Genomic DNA, 13,037 nt, shown 5'->3' with positions numbered 1-13,037 from the left:
AATGCTAGGATTTTTAGCAGACAACTGAAAACATGTTTTTTTTCCAATTTGCCTTAGTTTGGTTTTGGTTGATATATCGTCTATTCTGACTACCTTAGAGCAGGGGCGTCCCTTATTAATGTAATCAATGGATTAATTCGTTGGTTAATCAATTAATTAAATCATTGATTCAGTTGTCAGCACGATAAACAGTGTCCGTAACTCATTGAATGGCGGCCTTTTTTCAGTGAAAGAGTTTGCATCGTTAGTGCGTTTATATACGGAGTAGCACTGAGTCGACCCCATTTCCCCCCCCCCCCCGCTGCACAAGAAGCGGTGAGCGGTGCATCGAGCACGCTTGTGTAGTTGCTTCTATTTGTGCGCGCGCGTGGCTCTTTCTGTGTGTGAGGTCGGGTGTCTCACTGTCTGAAGTGAGCGACGCGTTCTAGCTCCATCGCTCCTCAAAAATATATATCTGGTACCGAAGTGCTTCGTTACAAATACTAATTCTTGAAATGATTTTTAGCACCAAAAATGTGTTTTCCATTGTTTTCATGAAACATAAATATTTTAACATTTTTTATCTTGCAAAACGGATATGTAAATCAGATTGCCAATTTTTAAATTGAAGTAGCGTAGCTTCAAAATGGGGTTTCCAGCCTCTTTCTCACTGTAACCCTACTATTTACCTTGTATTTTTATTTTTAAATCTAGTTTACATTTTCACTAAAGAAAATGCTTGCGGTGCTCCAAAAGTATTTTGAGTACAATTGAAATATTTAAAAATACATTTCTGGACATTTCAAAGTCACTTTTTTTGCAAAATGTCTGAGCCTATTTTTTATATTTTAGGAGAGCGCACAATGTCCAGGTGCAGTAGTTTTAAATACATTTTTCCTGAGTATAGTCCTCCTATGTGAAGTTCCATGTAAATATGTGTTATAAACACTGTTTTTTTTAAATAATAGCACTCTTTAGATTTTATTTAATTAAATACAGTTACACTGCAATTAAGATTGCAATGAAAGTAAAAAGGACACAGACTTTAAAAAGGCACGGTAGTTAAAAACAGACATATTACGCATGCTTTAAGATATAAATTACCTGCACCGCAATTCACATATGTATCAGGAAGTGTTCAGATTTTGACCATTGAATGGAAGTTTTCAACGTGTCAGGGAAAAGCAACTCCCAGTTTCTTATTATGAGGTAATGCCACCCTATATATTAATCTATATGGTTTTGTATTGTGCAGACTAGGCCTCTGATGGCCCGGTAGACCCGTACATGAAAGAGCAGACTGTTTAGCGTAGCATTCTATAGGAGGACGATGAATCATGGGAGCATTGCCATTCCTGTCAATCAAAAGTTCTACACCACACAATTACTTGAAAATCCCATCCAAATGGTATCATATGTTGTAAAAAAAGATAACCAAAAACAAGAGGAGATGTGGCCTGGTGACATTGATTGAAAGCTGGAAATTCGGCTTCTACTCAAGACCATGGCACTTTGCCAAAGGAAAAGAGATGAGCTTCTCAGTAAATCAACGTATGTGCCTCAAAATCTATATTTAAGTAGTATGATGTAAGAGGTTAATGCAAAAAGAACTGACTGTTCTACTACATAGTCCTGTCCCAATTTCATGTTCTATATGCCTAGCATCCTGGTTTCCGCATCATGTCGCCTATGTTGTGCCATACGCAGCTTCATGTTTGAGATTCACCTAGTGTAATAAAAGTGTCTGTAAGAGTGATCAGCAGGTTGTGAGAGTGAGATCCGCATAGTCCCAAATACCTACAAATATAAGGCCGACTTCTGTTGCCCCGTGGATGGGGTTAGGGGCTTTTGGATACCTGTCTTAATTCAGTGAATCACTTGCTGGCATTCTAAAGGGATACATTTAATGTAATCTCTGTTTATACAAATGTGGGACATGAAGTCTGGCCACATTGTCATAAAAAGTTCCAGTTAATTTACCGAATTCTTAGGAACTACAATGTAACAATTAAAGTGACCTTTGAATTGCCATACAAAGGGGTATAGGAATACCAGCCTCGACCACGCCCCCTTCAACTCAACCAAATCAATGACGAGTCATTACTCTTGAATTTGTGGTGGGTTTGGCGTCATGTTTATTTACAGCAAATCATAAACACATCGAACACAAAGAGTTCTTCTGTGTAGACACAGAACTTCTCATAAAACACAGTTTTGTCTAGATGCCAGAATTGTTTTAGTAATCGCCTGAGGGAGAACATGTATCTGCTTAAAAACAAGAGACTGCAGTGCTGAGCGGAGTTTATCATAACCTCTGTGTTTCCATGAGGACATTCATTATTTTTAGTCGTTGAAAGACAGAGCGACATTTTTATTATAATTAGCAGTTCAGGAACTCCAAGTGTTTACAGTGTGCTTCTTTGAGCTGCTATTTAAATACATCACATTAGGAAAAAACATGTAAAGGATGTTGTGCTAGTGCCCTGGCCTAAGCGTTTCCAGGCTTTCTCCTGTCTCTTGAAGTCACAGACCCCGGCATGTCTGTTAAGCTAAGAGAGTTCTCTGGAACCGCCACATAAAAAGAGATTTTGGGGATTACCAAGGGAGGCTTTTGAAGAAGCAAGACTTAAAAACGTGTAGAATTAATTGAGGGCCTCTTCACAGTACTTAATAATGAGTTTCTTAATGAGCTTACAGGAGGGAGATACCAAAACCTCATCAGGCGTAAGGCCTTCAGCAACTAGAAACAAGGTGACCATATATATAATAAATTATAGACAGGGAATCTATGGAACAGTTATCCCAAACTAGACAATAGTTGAAGAGCTATGACTCAGATTCCACTGTTGCTGGCGCAAACAGTTGGACAGTTTATTGGTTTAATTATTTTCGAAACTCAAATCCGAAGGAGCTCCACAAGCTTAGATGATGGCACAGATCACCAAAATGAAGCAAAAACAGACTACAAAACTATCAGCACAAAAGACAGCAGTAGGGCTGAACTAAGGAAGAGGCCATCTCTAAATTAATGGAAAGCCACAGTGGACAATGGAATGATTACCTAAACCACTCAAGGGAAAGAGCCGACTGCCCAATAGCTTGCTAAGCAACAGAACAGTTGGCTGAGTTGCACAACAAGGAGGCCAAAACACGGGACAAGCAAAATGACAATCATTTACACCAGGCGAAGGGACAGTTAGGTCGAACCATGGAAGAGCTGAGCCTAACCACAGAGTGTCTGGCCAGCCTACAAAATTCTTTGCTAAAATTACAGAGTGGATAGCTCAAACTGCAGCCAAGTTCAACTAATTTAATCAATATGTTGCCCAAAATAAGCAGGGTACGGTATTACCCCTGAATATCAAAGATAGAAAATCGAGGTATACAAATATCAAGGGCAAAATGTCAAGTCCAAAACATTGAAAGGTAAGTATAGGTTTTCAATACCTAACTCCCCATATATGTACCTGATTTTATATAAAAAGAGCTCTCTTGTTTTTTGCATACACATATATATATATATATATGTATATATATATATATATATATATATATATATATATATATATATATATATATATATACATACACACACACACACACACACATATATATATATACATATATATATATATATATATATATATATATATATATATATATACAAAAAACAAGAGAGCTCTTTTTAAGCATAGGATTGACACAGAGTTTGCTGTACACATGGCCAAAGACTTGCTCCCTATCTAGCTTGGCATGGAAGCACTGTGCTGATCCAATGCTTAAACACTTTGCTAGATAAACAGACATTTGAGGTGAGCAAATCTAGAGTGTCGCTGGTGTTGCAGGATTCTCCTTACTGGAGCTGCTCTCCACCTATACTCAGGAACTACCCAGAGTTCTCTCTTCATTTTTGCATAGTTTATGTGTCACTCTAACCCCGAAAGGGCTTTGTTTTTTACTTATATTTCATGCTCCCTTGTGTCTGGACAAAGCTAGCCCCCATCTGAAGAGTTTTAATGAGAGCGAAACACGTGTAAGGGGTTGCTTTTACCCATTTCAGGTTGGCTTGGATGGTATTTTACCAGTCCAAAGCTCTAATACTGTGCTGAAGTGGTAAATGGCTTTTGTCAATTTACAGCTCAGCAAGGATGTCAATGAGTTCTCTCTTCCTTTTTGCATAGTTTATGCATCACTCTAACCCTGAAATAGCTTTATATATATTTATATATATATATATATATATATATTTTTTTTTTTTCTTCCATATATATATATATGTATATATATATATATTTATATTTATTTTTCAAGGTATGTAGCTGTAAAATTAGGAATAGTGAATAGAGACTTCCTCTCTTCCTCTTTGTGCACTTACCTTTCGATATTTTGGTCTTCAATACTTTCTTGACAATATTCTTGTATATCAATATTCTTAGCATCGATATTCAGTAGCACAATCAAAGTACTGAGGAGTTAACTCAAAATACAGATTGATGAAACTGAACTATTGAAAAGTTAGCAAAGAAACAGTTAGACTAATCCATAGAATTGTTATTCCAAAGTGTCGAAAAGTTACACTGAACTGCAGATCAGTTAGGCTTCCCTACTGAACAGGTAGGTTAACTTAAAGATCAGATGAACTAAACCACTGAACAGATAAACTAAAAATGCAACAGTCAGCTCTATGTAAAACAGCTAGACTCAAGGGCAAACAATGAAAGCCAAATACAAGACAATTTGAATAATTTACTTAACAGTTACCGTCAAATGTATGTAAGTATGTGGTGTTTGTGTAGAGCAAAACAGTCCAAAAGGTAACAGTGTTACTACTGTTAGGGGGTGTACACGCATGGCTGTTGTGAACTGGTTCTGGTTAAATACTTTTTCACACAACTTCTATACATGAAAGAACAGTACTGCACAGGCCATGCATGCACATCCCCTAAAAGTGGTATTGTTGAGAGAGAGGACAGTAGACAATGACATCTTTGAGCAAGTTTGAGTTGCATTTATATATTAAAGGACAATATTCCTAGTTTGTCGTAGGACCCATGGTACCCTCGCTGCACCACCGGTCTAACTGTTCCATAAGTTAGTCTAAGGATTGTCCACCTCCCCACTCAGAACCGATCACACACAACCTAGATTCATCATGTGACCGAATCTCTGCCTTCAAACCTATACAGCCCTATGTTGCCTTTGGACAGCTTTGCTCCACACAAACACCACATACTTACATACATTTGAATAGTGGGGGGTAACTGTTAAGTAAATTACTCAAATTGTCCTGTATATGGTTTTCATTGTTTGCCCTTGCGTGTAGCTGTTTTACGTAGAGCTGACTGTTGCATTTTTACTTTCTCTGTTCAGCGGTTTAGTTCATCTGATCTTTTAGTCCGCTGAGATAACATTCAATTACATATGCCTTGTGTATATTGGAACCAGTTCATTTTTAAATGGTGTGAATATAACATAAGATAATAGATACATACCCTGCAGTAAAAAAATGTGTGTTTATTAGTACTTTAGCTTCAAATAGAAAGGTTGATGGGCAATATTTATTTTTACTGTCACGGTGCCTTACAATATTTTCCACTTGCTGGAAAAGCCTAATTCTACTTTCATGAACTATTGATGCACGGTCTAAGCGTATTCCCTAGCCTAATCTGATGCTTTATATTATTGGTTCTTAGTTTGGTACCTTTATCAATAGTTGTTGCATGACCCTCGCTGAAGAGCACCTACGTTTGTGGCTGTTGTATCAATACATGTTTAGTTAACAAGTATTTCAAACTATTACTGTCCACGTAAGGCTTATCACTTGATGTTAGGTATTGTTTTCAGGGAATAACAAGAAAATACCTTCACTGATAGACAGCTAATGTCACACAACTAAGGATTTTATTTTCAAGGACAATGTTTTTTTCGGAACAAAAAGGTTGAAATTGCCAAAGTAGTCATAATGTTTGATTCTACATAAAAAACAGTACAAAAAGAATTAAAGTGTATAATTGCTCTACGGCAACTCTGCATGAGGCAGAAAGGCAGAGCTAACAAACATGACCTTTTAAAGTGAGAACTTGGACAATAATCAGAAAAAGATGCTATCTGCAAACGTGATCGCATTTAGACGCCCTGATCAATTTTGGGACTTACATTCCTCCAGACTAGCGTCTGCAGGTCACACAGCCTGCTAATGCAGATCTAGTCTGCAGGGGTGGGTGAAAAGGAAGTAAAGACTTCACCCTTACAGTGTCCTTTGTGTGTTGAAATGGCTGAAAATTGTACCACTTTGGCCCAGGTGGGTTGTTGAAAGCTCCATTATCATACACACTAAAGGGGTCAACATGGCACCATGACCACAGTGTCAATAAATAAATTAAAAAGCTGCTGAAGAAGCCTTTAGTATGGAGAAGGTGTTGGAGTAATGATCCTCGCAAGCACAGAGTCCAAAAATAATTTTGAATGGTACGTCTCACTTGTGCCAAAGAATGTTTACAGAAGTATGCTTAAAGTGCATCTCACAGGTTTTCATCACAACTTGGTTTACTCAGCCTTTCACCTTTAAAATGAGAAACATTAATATAGTCAACATCTATTATTAACCCCAATTATTCTGTACCTTAAGTAGATCAGATAGGGTTGTGCCCTGTACAGTGCTTTCCTAGGGTGCAAATGTTACTGTCAAGCAACTATGCGCCTCTTTGTTGGACGTGCCAACATGGACACTTTTAAGTGACAGCTAAGTAAGATGATCTCACACAGAGTAGCCAGATTACTGAGCCAGTGTTCTGTTCAAGCCTTTGCTGAAGCAGTCATAACAATTTCATAGATGTGCACTCATCAACTTTTCATTTAAGTGGTAAACCCCTTGAGTGTCCCCTATTCTGGGGGTTCAGCAATTGTGCCGGGGTCATGCAGTTCATCATAAAGGTAGACCCCCTTGAAGAACAGTGATTGCTTCAGCTGGGCAGTGACCCAATCAGATCATGGATGGAGGAAAGCTGGCTGAGTTTAACAACTGAAGGAAAATTAATTATTCTGAAGTAAGGCTTTTGTCTTCATATTGTCATCAGTCTCATCATTGATTAAATTACTCTTGCATCCATGATTTAAACCTTTGAGGCCTTATTCCATAATCAGCACATATTGTGGTAAATTACCACTATGCTAAGGTTATCCTTCCACTGCATAATATTATCAGTGGTATTCTTATTTCATTTTGCTGCTACCCGTTGGACCCGGACAGTCCTTTTATTCCACTGGGCATTTCCCCGGTGGGTCGTGTTGGAGGTTGGTTTTGAAATCCCCGGACCGCTCCTGGTACCTCTTTCCCGAAAGACTGATGACAGCAGGTGGGGGAGGGAGGCATTTGCTTCACTAGAGAGAAAAAGAGAGCGAGATGGGGCTAGAGAGAGAGTGTGCAGGGTTGGTTTGAGCATTTTTGCCATGGCTGCTTTTCGTTCCCCAGTGAGGCCCAGCAGACACCATGGCATCACCAGTGGTGAAGATAGCCAGATTAGATTTCTGCTGGTGGTAAGCATACACTGCAAGAGCTCTTTGTTTTCTATCTCTCTTTAGGTAAGACAGGGGTATTTTGTTTTACCACTTATCTAAACATTTTACCCTACAGTAAAAAATGCCACTGCTCAGAATTCTAAAAAATATATTCTAAGAAAAGAGGCTGGAACCCTGTACTAAAGATCGTTCTTCTGTTGTTAAACCAATGTGTAATGGCCATATCTAGTCAGTATTGCTTCGAGCAGTGGCCTTTGGCTAGGTTCTGTCAAACTTGAAGGCTAACTCGGAGGTGATCACATTTCTAACCATCAGTGCTAATAGTTAGTCCTAAAGGTAAAATGAGAACTCTTTATGAAATGAAGGCATCCAGATTTCTTCTTTCACTCACTTGACTGAGGTGTTTACAAACTGTACATATTTTAGAGTTTTTTTCTGCCAGATTACCACCTCCATATCATTTCCCTATGACTGATAGAACTATTGTTGAACAAGATTCGAAGTCACTGTCCACTAAGGGGGAAACGTGTCCAAGGTCTATGTTGGACGGTGCCCAGAGTAAGTGTTTTCAGGCACACTACTGCTACTTTCTGGCTAACCATTGAAAATAGGACACAGCATATGATTCTCTGAGTGGTTCGCACCTTATCTTCACCTAAACCCAAACACATGTACGCCAAAATTGCAAGGCCCATCCCAGACTAACAATGGTTGCCTCCTTGAAACTGTTTGGAACCAGGCCTAAAAGCTTAGAATAGCATGCAAAGCACTACTGGATAATATGTGAAAAAGGATCATTACAAATCGATCTCTGTCACATGCCCTATCCAGAACACTTGATTTAAAACGTTCAGTTAACTAGTGCCTGGGATTCGTCAGTGGTTTGGCGCTATCGAAATCCAGTTAACATAGCATAACAGCTGCCAGATGGCAGTGAATTAGCAATCACCGGCTAGACTAGATGCTCAGGGGTGAAAGGTCAGTCAACCCTGCGTAACAGTTAATCGTAACAGTTAATCCATCTGGCTCCTCGACAGGTCTGTGTGTTCACAGACAAGTACAGTGCAAATAAGAAATCGAAACAATGTAAAATCGTTTTTTTCATATAAAGATGTACCTCTCTGAACCGAATTTTGTTTTTTTAGTACTGCTTAATTCTAGTAAGGAATTTACCCTATTCATAAGCAGTCTGAATTGTGCTAGGTTATTTACCTGTGGCACAAGGAGAATGAAGTGATGTACCCAAGATAACACAATTTGATCAACTGTAAAAACCTAGAACGTAATCACTAGACCACCTCTCGATGTTGCTAAAAAAAAATTGACAGAAAGAAAGAGCTTTTCACTGACTATACAAAATGCACTGAGTCTCTCACTGACCATGTGTTGATATACATAGCAAACAATAGTTTTGACCTTCTCTAACTACATGTTGACGTCTCCCTCACTGACCATAGAAACATGCATAAACTAAAAGTGATGTTTAACAATAGCCAAAGATATATGTAAATTGACAGCAGTGACGGCACCTCTCATTGGGCATAGAAAAATGCATTGATGGGAGGCAAGAGGCTCTCCTTGATAATGGAATCAACCACACTTATATCAACAGAAGTACATAGATCGGCGCTTCTTCCAGGCTGTAGAAACACACACTAACAGCAAAAGTGGTGCTTTGCACCACCATAAAAAATATGTACATAGAGAGTAGAACCAATCATATATGGAAATAAAGAAAGGTGGCTCCCACTGCGCTTAGAAACAATGCATACACTACAAGAAATGATTTGCACTGAACATAAAAAATATAATTGACAGGAGAGATGCCCTTCACTGCAGTGGTGGACCAAAGGCCCCAACAACCCCTGCGGTACGGGGGGAAGGGGCAGAGCTCCAGGCCCCCCTCATCACAGTACAATGGCCTGAGACCTCTTGAGGGAGTCTGAGAAGGGGGCCCTCCATATACTGTGTAGTGGGGGCCCCTCAAGTTTCGTTATGCCACTGATTCACAGAGTAGAGAATCATATACCATCAGCAAGAGATGTGTCCACACCCTCCTTAGAAATAATGCAACGACAGCATGAGAAGGACCTCTCACTGACTGCTGAAGATTGTACTCCTGCAATAAGTGACATACAATAGGTGGGGGCCTGTAAAAGGGACAGCCAAAGTATATATGGGCATGATTTCCAAGAGCCGTGCCCTTGGTAGTTAAGGACATGGCTTAAAACAAGTAACCTAAAATCCTGTGCTTCAAACACCATGCCACCTGACCAATATTTGAGCTTCCCGCTTTAATTTATTTTTGTTACTGTATCCAGAGATATCACACAACAACCATCACATATACCTAAAGCAAGCCAGGCTTACTGAACTTACCAGTGCATCTTGGCTGTATCAGATAAAGTAATCACAAAAACGATTTTTGTTGTGAATAGTGAGAATTTAAAAAAGTTTTCAAGTCTGGAACTACGAGACTGTGAACTAAACATTACCAAGGTCTGTGGAAAGGTTGGTGTTCTTCAGAGTGTCTCAGTCACTCCTGTCCCCACCCTTCACACCACTTCCCTCTGCTATATTTCACTAACTATATTTTTCTTCATATATTTCAGAAATCCCACGTCTGCATACACACACACCCTTCATAATTCACGCCAGCACTGTGAGAAACCCTCACTGCTTTCTGCCTCAAATGCAGAGCGCTCATTTGTGCCAGTCACCAACACTCACACAAAACCTGAACTCACTCAGACTCCAAGAGGGGTCTCAGTGCAAAGCATTCACTATAAGAGAGTAATATGTTGCATGAAACAAAATTAGACACACATTATTTTGAAAAAAATAAATACTCTTAGGAATTGCAAGATGAAGTAAAACACGTGAAGTGGAATCAGGGGTTGTCTCACTGTCATTGATTACCTCAAGGGATTTTACAATCATTGTTGAAAAATCTCAGTTTTTTGCCTGTAAATTTAAGGACGTGAATATAGAGGGTGATATGGACTCGTTTCAAAGTCGGTTTAATTACTGTCGATTCTTACTTAAAGGTCTGTCTGTACCAGATAATATTGCTTTCTGGATGACTAGCACCTTCCCGTTGCTTTTCTCACTGAAGTGGATGGCGGGTAACTAGGGGCTGAAGGTTTAAAAGCTTCGCTACCAGTAGGAAGAAATGTCTACAGCAACTTCAAGAGCTATAAACATGATTGCCTCTTGGTGCTTCTTTAATACAACATTTATAAGTGCAAACCACCTGAATGGTGCTCCTTTAATCGAACTTTGAACAAATTACAGTTTGTATATGCTCAACCATTCTTAGAAACTGGGACATAGAAGAGGTCGGTGCTGCAAGTGCTCAAACCACTACGATTTCTTACCAACTACTTTGTGGCTTGGAATGTGTTAATTAAGGCATTTGGCAAAATCCTGGGTGGGCACAGGCTACTGTTGTCGGCGCTGAGCAACAAAATGCACGAAATCATTCTATTAAATTTTTAACCAGTTGCTAAATTTAAACAAACAGAGGCTCAGCGTCCTCAAGGTACGCTACATCAGGGTTTTGTTTTTTTAATGGATCAAGCAGGTGACATTTTTGAATGTATCTGTCCTGCTGTGGAAAATTTTAATACGTTTGATCGCCGCCATGTTAAGCCGGGTAGCGTCCTTAGAGGCTCCCGGCGGCTGTGATGTGAAATGGACGCCAGTTTCAGGTGTAGCAGTCTCTTATAGTTTCCAGACTATAGGCATTCCGGCGAGTCCTTCCTTGGGTGAAGGCCAGTCATGGGGTCTGAGGTGCCAGAAAGGCAACTGCCGGGCAGTTAGCATTCACGGGAGTGAGTTCGAAACAGAGGCTTTTGATTCGAATTGAAACAGTGCCTGTTTATCATGAGTATTTCTGGGACAGGTGAGCATGCGAAGAGCTGCACGTAGAGGAGCTGGATTCCTGCTACGTCATAGATTTCAAGTGGTCCCATGTGTGTTTGGCTCCTTCCTAATCCCTTATGCTGCAGAGGGCAAAGCATTAATAGACCAGCTATTCCATCCTGGCATGGGAAACCAATTGATGGAAACTAAAAACAACCCTGATAAACATCACCAAAATTAACATATTGGAATTCCGTCACAAAATAACACACTCTTTCTGTCTTTGTGGACTAGTCAAGTTGGACTTTACAACCCATAACTATAACATCGTGTTTTCCTAAAGAGGTCGCTTGACACTGTTGAGTTGTCTCAGATGCTGAAGGTCATTGTAAAAGTGGTCCTACAAGTTAAGATTTCCTCCAATGGTCCAAGACACAAAAGTGACATTCGTTCTCCAGTGTTGACAACATCCATCTCAGAGCAGTCATAGTGGTTACCAACAGTCCTATCTCAACAATGAAACTCCAAAAAGCCAATATGGCCTAATGTATGCAAATTAAAACTTTCGAATAAATAAAAAAGCCAAAATGCAAATATTATTTGTTTTTCTATAAAAACAACAAAAAAATAAAAAAGTGGTAAAAAAAGTTTCTTTGAGTTCGTTGCTGAAACACAAAGGCTACTTGTGCCGTGCCGCAGTGATCCCCGGGGAGTAGTTTTTCCAGCTGCACAGTTCCCTCCTACAGTGAACCCATGCATATATGTCCTTCTAGCCCGGCTGTATCCAGCGTTGCTACCGGCTCTCCCTTGGAGAGAAAATATTTGTAGCAAGAAAATCCCTATTCATCCCCTTTCCGAAATCCTATAGCACGTTAATTAAGCTAGATAAAACTGAGAGTCAGGCAGGAATTACAAATGTAAGGCCTTTACATCATTAGCAATAATTTTATCAGGAGAGCTAAACCCCCTAAATCTGGATCAGTACTTGCAAATAATCATATCTCCCAGTTCTCAACAGAAACTTACCTCAGCACTGTGGGCACACAGAGCTTTAGGTGGCTGGATGAGGCGTTGTGATGGCGGCTGCAGTCAAGCAATGAACAGCCACGAGAGAGGGGTACATACAAATTTATAAAAGAAAAGCCAAGATCAGAGAGATGCCACCTAAATGTGGGCGATTTTAAATGAGGGAGACAGTGATGTCATCTGTCAGAGTCTATGTTTCACTGGCTAATCCGCGGCGTGTGGCGGGGCCTGGGAGGGAGGTGCGCCTCCCTCCCACAGGGCTGACGAGGTGACTTTGAGCAATATGGTCCACGCTGCTGGCACCATGTCATTAATCCGCAGCTGAAATGTCTGCTGCAATTATTCCTTATCCCTCAAGCAAACTGCTGACACCTCATGTTGAGGTCGCTGGGCGCGCTAAGCCAGATGTCTCTGCTAGAGATATTCAGCTTGCTTGTGACTTCCACCTGTGCCTTGTAGACAATTATTTCAACAAGTGGAACAGATCGAATGTCCGTGGTCCACATCAAGCCAGTGCCTCTCTTGAACAGGGCGGTCTGTTCACTGCCCATGGTTAACTTTGGTCACTCACAGCAAGTACACCGGGCCTTTGTTTGAATTGCAAAGCAACAGCCATGGGAATGCAGTCAACCTCTCCTCAGAATTGTCAA

At 40.1% G+C, this 13,037-nt stretch overlaps 1 protein-coding gene across 1 annotated transcript in view; it reads right to left on the bottom strand.

Annotated features, from left to right (window-relative positions):
- The window catches only part of LOC138259646 (homeobox protein otx5), a 56,591-nt gene extending 44,096 nt beyond the window's left edge, over positions 1-12,495 (bottom strand). The window contains exon 1 of the mRNA XM_069207504.1: positions 12,388-12,495. The gene's annotated coding sequence lies outside the window, so the exon portion shown is untranslated. The remainder of the gene's footprint in view (positions 1-12,387) is intronic.
- Positions 12,496-13,037: the final 542 nt, after the last annotated feature.

The sequence above is a fragment of the Pleurodeles waltl genome, chromosome 9 (genome assembly GCF_031143425.1).
Source record: "Pleurodeles waltl isolate 20211129_DDA chromosome 9, aPleWal1.hap1.20221129, whole genome shotgun sequence".
In the NCBI taxonomy this organism is placed as follows: Eukaryota; Metazoa; Chordata; class Amphibia; order Caudata; family Salamandridae; genus Pleurodeles; species Pleurodeles waltl.
The sequence above is the reverse complement of the archived record's forward strand: the minus strand, read 5'-3'. Positions and strand labels throughout refer to the sequence as shown.